Genomic DNA, 7893 nt, shown 5'->3' with positions numbered 1-7893 from the left:
TACTATTCAAAATGTTATTTTTCCTAAATTTTGAACAATATCGAACAGGGTCTAGAGGTTATTGTAACGTAAAAATAAAGTTTTAACCTTTTAATATTTAAACCATTTAATTTTCTGTTTTTTAATTTAATAATCAATTTTAACACAAATTAAAAACATTTAATTCATATTATAACATATATTTTAAAATGGTTTAACTATGGGGATTGATATTCACCTATAAATGGTGGTTATATATCATTGAAAAATAAAATTGGAATACAACAACTTGAAGTATTATTCTATACTATTTCGACAACTCAATGAAATGCTTATTCATTCATCTCTCCCTATGATCGTATCCATCGAAGGAAAATCAATTTTGAGCAACATGAGTTTTATCTTGGAATCATATAGTGTCGAAAAAATTCGCACGAAGGAAAGGCAATACAATTTAGGACATCGTCTTCAACGTAACTTTCAAAGCTTGCATTTCTAACTTTTCTCTTCTTATTGTTGAATTATAATATTTATATTGTTATGGTTATGCAATTAGTGAACTATGTTACTTATATTTATTAGTTAATATATGTTTAATAACACACAAATCACCCATTTTTTCTATCAAAAATGTCCTAACATGTCCGTGCCCCTACATGTCTCATGTATTGGCAACGTCATGGACCGACCGAAGGCCCAGGAAAACAGCACTGTCAATTCTGTATCCTTTGCCTAACTATATGCATTCAAAGCGTGCTTAGATACATCATCATATCGCCCTTTTGATGTCATCTATGAATGCTCACCTAATTACCTTTTATTTTATTTTAAGCAAAAATATTATTTATTTCGAGAGTTATTTTCATGAGATTCATTTCTCCGAACAGATTTTGTAAAACAAGATTTTTTTTTTGGATAATTTATGGTTAAAAATATAAAAAAAATTAAAGATTACGCGTAAAATTATTTTAATAGAAGAATACGTGATTAAAAATAAAGGTGAGAAAAATTAAATTTGAAGAATGTGGGCCTATGGCTCTAACAAGGGGCTAAATAAGTAATTTTACTTGCTTTTAGCTTTAGCGGTAAAAAAGTTGTTTTATTTTTGAAGATTAAGGAAATTGTTTAGCCGTTTATGTTCTTTGTGTCCTATGAATTTTTGGCGTGACAATATCTATGATCAATTTCATAACCAGAGCAACAGATTGTTTTGAGATTTAGCCCTTGTTTGGTATAGTTAAAATTTATGCTTTCAGTAAATTTCAATAAAAGTTGATTAAAAAGTTGTGAATCACATAAAATATTTTATTAAAATTAATTATTGATTTTGACTTAAATTTTGATCAATATTTTAATCCAAACAAAATTATAAATGGATGGAAGTAGAACTCATATGTCGTGAAAATATGTAATAAGTAGAACAAAACAATTTGATGAAAATATTGATGTTGATGATGATAAAAAACAATTCATAGAAGAATCCTTTAGAATTGATTATTTATTTATATGATTGATCAAGTCATTCTTCAATGAATATATATTCACGTATATAAGTTACTTATTTTTAAAAATAATATGATAAGGGATACTTAAAACTTAATTTTTAATACTTAAAAAAAAGTTATTTCAATATGTTTGAAAATAAAAAGTAACTTTACTTTTCTAGACTTAGCCAGCCATGCTCTAAACCTTTATTTTAATTGATTTTTATCTCAATTATTATTACAGGAGAACACATGAAATACACACAATGCATGGCTCCAAGGTTTATTGTCTTCCTCGCAATATTCACCAACTTCTCTCCTTTCCCTTTTTATCCATCATTGATTTTTGACCTCTCCAAAACCTTTTCTTAACCGGCCTCTAATGGCTACTTTTGAAGTTATTCATCCTGCTTCTTACTTCGCCATGAAATAAGTGCATTCCCAAGGAACATACTCCAACCTTGAATCGAGCGATGAGTATCCACACATTCAGTCCAATCGGCATCAATATAACCCATTAACTTTGGAGAAGAATTGGTTGGAAAGAAAAGACTCCTTTCAGATGTACCAATCAAATATCTAATAATACTATGATGAATTGCAACCAAATGAAGATGTCGTGCACATGCATAAATTTGCAGACTTGCTGGACAACAAAAGATATATCAAGTCGTGTAATAGTCAAGTAATTCAAACTACCCACTAGCTAACGATAAAATGAGGGATCTAAAAAAAGATCACCCTTTTCCTTATGATATTTCATATTGACCTCCAAAGGAGTATCAACATAGTGACCATCCTCTAGTCCAACCAATTTAATCAACTTCTCTGTATACTTATGCTGATGTAGGTAAGTTTCCAACCAGAGTTGAAAGCACCCCAAGGCCTAACAAATACTGTAAAGGTCCTAAATCCTTATATGAAAATACTCCTTAAGTCGGTCTCGAAGGTGAGCTATCAATCCGGAGTCAGTTCTGGTAATAACTATATCATCCACATAGACAAAAAGCACAATACTAGCCTTGTTGTCAAAGATAAAGAACGATGAGTCATATTGATTCTGAGTAAATGAAAACCCAAGAAGAGTGGAACGTAACATTTCAAACCAAGCGCGATTAGCCTGTTTCAACCTATAAAGTGAAGTTTTAGCTTACAAACATCAAAAGAGGGTTCGAAGAAATGACCGATCGGGGGTAACATATAAATCTCTTCCTTAAAATCACCATGCAAAAAAAGCATTCTTGATATTCATCTGTCGCAAAGACCAACCCTTGGAGGCAACCAAAGCAAGAACAGTACGAACCATTGTCATTTTGGCAATAGGGGCAAAAGTCTCATCATAATCTATGCCATATTCTTGATGATTACTAAGAGTTACAAGTTGAGTTTTATATCGATCTAGAGATCCATCAGAGCGTAATTTCACAGAGTAGACCCACTTGCACCCAATCGATTTGATGCCAAGAGGACAAGAAACAATATTCTACATGTGGTTCTCTTGGAGAGCTTGAAGTTTCTCTTACATTGCTTTTTCCCAACAAGGTTGGGGAACTGCCTGAGAATATGAAGTATGAATTTTAATATGAGATAGAAACCATACAAATTGGGCACATGATTGATGCAAGTAGATCACCTAAGAGTAGTGGTATTTGAGAAGGGATCAAGGTCCGGAAGGGGCGATGAGGCTGGAGGATGTCGTCTCGGATATATCAAACTTGGTTTAAAACAATCGACGGAGCAAGAGCCATCCTCAAAACTCAGTAGTAGAGCCTAAGTAGAAGAGGACATGACATCCTGCTAGAAGTAATACTGATTCTCAAAGAAGATCACATTGCGAGAGATACGAAAATGATTAACAACACCATTATAACAAAAAAAAGAAAACCCTTATAAGCAATATTGTAACCCATGAAGCACATCGGACTGATTGGGAAGCAAGCATATGACATTCATGAAAAGACAAATGAACGAAACAAACATACCCAAAAGTATGCAAATATATAGCTAGGATTTATACCATACATGTGAAAATGAGGCGAATCAAAACCTAAATACTAAGCATAAAGTTTGTTAATTAGATGTATAGTTGTGGAGAGGGCCTCAACCCAAAATCTAGATGGAATCGAGGATTCCAAGAGCAAAACTCGAACAACGTCTAACAAGTGACGATTATTTCTTTCAGCGACCCCATTTTGCTGAGGAGTATATGGACAAGACCGTTGAGAGATAATCCGCTTTAATTGCAAAAAAGATTGATAATTGTGGGACATATATTCCTCATCATTGTCAGACCTCAAAATTTGAATACTGGAAGAGAATCGTGTCTCAATATAAGCTACATAAGTCTTAAAAGTAGTATAGACTTCTCTTTTAAATCTAAGAAAATATATCCAAGTGTAACGTCTGAGAATTATCAATGAATATCACAAAATATTTATAATGAGAATGCGAAGTAATGGGTGTCACGTCCCAAACCTCACTATGAATAATCTTATAGCATTTTATCCGCCCGACTGTCGTGATCTAGAAATGGATGAGTCTTACTTCCCAAGTTTACAAGCATCACAATCAAGAGTCAAATTGGAAAGTTGAAACTAATCCTTATTACCCAAGAAACCAGATTTCAACAAATGAGACAAAATTAAAATATTAGGATGACCTAATCTCTTATGCCAAATTTCATGTTTAAGTCCAACAATAATCCGAGCCAAAGACATTGCTCTAGGAATTGTAAACTGTAATGGGAATAATCGTCTGACTTTAGGCCCTTCGGGATCACCTTCTTTGACTCTGATCTTGCAAAAGATAAACAACATGAGAAAACACACATTACATTTATTATCAATCAATTAACCAACCGAAATCAAGTTAGTAGATAAGCCCAGAGACATAAAAACATTATCAAAGGAAGACTCAATATCACCTACAACAGTAAACGGAAGGGTATTGCCATTAGCAATCTGAATGTGCTATGTGCCAGTATAGCACGATTGTTACGGAAGGAAGCATAATCACCTGTCATATGATTTGACATTCCTGAATCAACAAACTAAGGCGAAGAGATAACTTGACCTTTACCTTGCAGGCCTAAGGCTGAAACAATTATTTGTTAAACCATTTTTGTAGTAAGAATATGTTGATTGGTGCTAGTTTATGGAAGTACAAGAATAGGACCCTGACCATCAGCATGAAAGGCTAGAGCTTTTCGATTTGGAGGTCATGTAGGACACTTCTTGATGAAATGCCCTGGTTTCTTGCAGTAATTGCAAACTTTTGAGGGCAAGCACGAGCAATATGATCGTATCTTTTACAGTAGAAATATTGAAGTTGACCCTTTTCTCGCCCTTGGACAGAATATGCAACAGGTGCCATATCAGATAAGGATATATCAATCCCCAAAGTAGCTTGAGTAGCCATACGTTGCTTTTCACGCAAAATTGTTCACCTAGACACACATCCAATAAAGGAATTGGACACGATTCAACAACCCGCTCGAACCACTTCAAATTTGGGTTGTAATTTTATAAAAAATTGATTTCATTTACTAACCTCTTAAACCTCTTGCAATGCTAATAAGGTTGCCACAGGGACCTTATCATGAATGATCCTAGAATAGTCGCTCCACAAGTTCAGAGAACTAAAATAATATTGCTCCATGATAAGATTACCTTAAGTGTAATTAGTAATCTCTAACTCCAACTGAAATCTCCTTGCATTATTATCTTGATAATAAATGCGTATTAAATAATCCTACGTCTCTTTAGCGATAGTAAAGGAACGTAAATTATTTACCATGTGCGCCTCTATAGATCCTCAAATTCAAGAAATAATATGTACGTCCTTCGTTTCCATGCACCTAGATCCTTAGCATCGTCAAGTGCTTTTAAGAATCCATCAACTTGACTCCACAACTCCCTCTCTTTTAAAAACATTTTGAATTGAAATTCCCATATAAAATAATTCTTTCATGTAAATTTAACACAAAAAGCCCTAATTGACATGAGTCCAAATAAATCACCACATAATAGCACAATCTATAAATTGAACCACACGAATAAAATAAAGCCCAAAGCAAACACAGCCTAAACTAATGGAGTCTCACCGCCAAAGAAAATAAAACCCAAATTAGGCCCGACGCACTAAGGCCCAAATTGAAGATCGCCATAAAATGCCCAAACGAGGCCCAAATCAAACACAGCCTAAACACTTGATCACCGCCAAAGACCCAAAATACCAAAAATTCACGTCAAGTCACCACAAAAATACAGTCACCACCCTTACTCCAAACTCGTTGACGATGCAAAACATTGGCAACAAGCACAGATCCGACAGTACCCCTATCGAGTAACTAGTTGGCCAAATTGGTAGGCTTCGACCCGAAATCGACACCAACAACTCACACACAGAGGATCACCCCACAATCACAGATGGTTGCGTAGATATTGCAACCCAACCAGTCACCCATCGGTGTTGTCACCATCGGAGCAGACCAAGAAATCAACAATACCATACGAAATTACAAAAGCCTACACAGTACACCGTTGAGGACTTCGTCGGCCACCATGAGGAACGAAGTTATATCAAGATCGACGATTCAGTAAAAAAAGGTATGGCTCTGATACCATAACAGAAATTGGCTTAATTATTCTCCTATTTTCAAAGTCATATTTCATTATATAGAAAAAGTTATAAACGTACTGTTGGGGCTCAGGTATTAATCTATCTATGGTAACTATAAATTTGGTAAATACAATGCATAATTATGTTAATATAATCCGCCAATAATCTTTGTTGAAACTATTGACACGACATGCCGAAAAATGCGTTCTTCTACTTCATTTGGTTACAACATGAACACAAGGTGTTTTCGTGCATCAAAACTACCTTTCCTTACCTCAATTTCAAGGTGTATAGATTTGACATAATTAGAGTTCGAGGATTAATTTCAAAATCCATTTGTCAAGCTTTAGACCAACCCATAAACTATGTAAAAATTTATCTTTTAGATATTTTACCATCCCATGTCAACCGTTTGATCTATCTTGATTCTACTCTTGTAATGGTGGATGATATTGCAAAGCTTTGGGAGGGTAAATTTGAATGAAAAAGTTCTTACTATACCTGAATATTGCCATGCAAATTTCACTAGCTACTTCATAGAGCCTTTCTGATCGAATCCCGAGTTAGCAAAAACTTTCCAAGGATGACAACCTTGTTACTTAAACGCATGAGTAATGGTTGTGGATATGACAAAATGGAGACAAGGAGATTATACTCAGAAAGTTGAGGATTGGATGGTAGTGCAAAAGCAAAAGAGAATTTATAGATTGGATCCTTTGCCACCTTTTTTGCTTGTTTTTGGATGGAAATATCGAACCAAATGATCATAGATGGAATCAGCATAGATTAGGAGGTGACAATGTTGAAGGAAAATGCATAATTTGCATCTTGGACCAATTAGTGTACTGCATTGGAGTGGCAATGGCAAACTATGGTTGAGGCTGGACCTGAGGAAACTAGGTAATGTTGATCATTTGTGGGCTCCTTACGATCGTTGTCGTTCACCTGGACATTCTTTTGAAGAGTGATCAAGTAGACTTGTGATATTTTTGGTACTGTTGACACACTAAAAGTGCAAGCCAAATCAAATAGCTCAAAGAGTGAAGCCCAATTGGGGAATCCATGATAAAGGTCCAAACAAGATTATTGATGAATGCGGTAGAAGCCCACGAGCACAGTAACATCATCGTCCAAACTTGCAAGACGTCCAGAATCTGAGCCAATGGAGTACCTTACGGTCGCCCAGAGCGATGACCCCATTTTCGCCCAAACTTTCGAATCGCCCAGGATCTTAGCAAGCATAAAACATTATGGTTATCCAGAATAGCAGATATTGAAGCAGTTATTGAGTGATCTTATCACATTCCACGATTCAAGAAGCCCAGTTGAAGGCGGTTGAACGACAAAGAGTAATGGCAACAGTTAGAGACGACAGTTCCACGACAAGTTAGCTACCATAAAGAAAGTGGATAGTTATATAGCAATCAAGCAGTTTCCAAGCTATTTGTCACGAAAAAATCATCAAGGGAATATAAAAGGAAGAGAAGACATAGGGAAAAAACGAATCAAACACTTTCAAACAGAGAATATGTAATTTTGATTTCTTAGTTTAAACTTAAACACTTCTTTTAGTACTCGTGTGTTTGTGCTTCTTGGAGGCATTCTGTTTATTTCCAATTGTAAATCATAGCCAATAAAACACCCCTTTTTGGGACTTTGTCTCAAGAGGTCTGTTCGTTACACAATCGTCTGATACCTTTTTAATTGTTAGCGACTACCTGCACGAAACAATTTGGCACGCCCGGTGGGACAATTGGTGTTTGGTGTTGAAGATACAAAAGGTAAAACAATATGCCTCACAAATCTGATA

At 35.1% G+C, this 7893-nt stretch overlaps 1 pseudogene; it reads left to right on the top strand.

Moving 5' to 3' along the window:
- The first annotated feature begins 6273 nt into the window (after positions 1–6273).
- Positions 6274–7051, top strand: LOC111406645 (annotated as a pseudogene).
- Positions 7052–7893: the final 842 nt, after the last annotated feature.

Source organism: Olea europaea, chromosome 12, assembly GCF_002742605.1.
Source record: "Olea europaea var. sylvestris chromosome 12, O_europaea_v1, whole genome shotgun sequence".
NCBI lineage: Eukaryota > Viridiplantae > Streptophyta > Magnoliopsida > Lamiales > Oleaceae > Olea > Olea europaea.
Note: the sequence above shows the minus strand (reverse complement) of the source record. Positions and strands in the feature narration are given on the sequence as shown.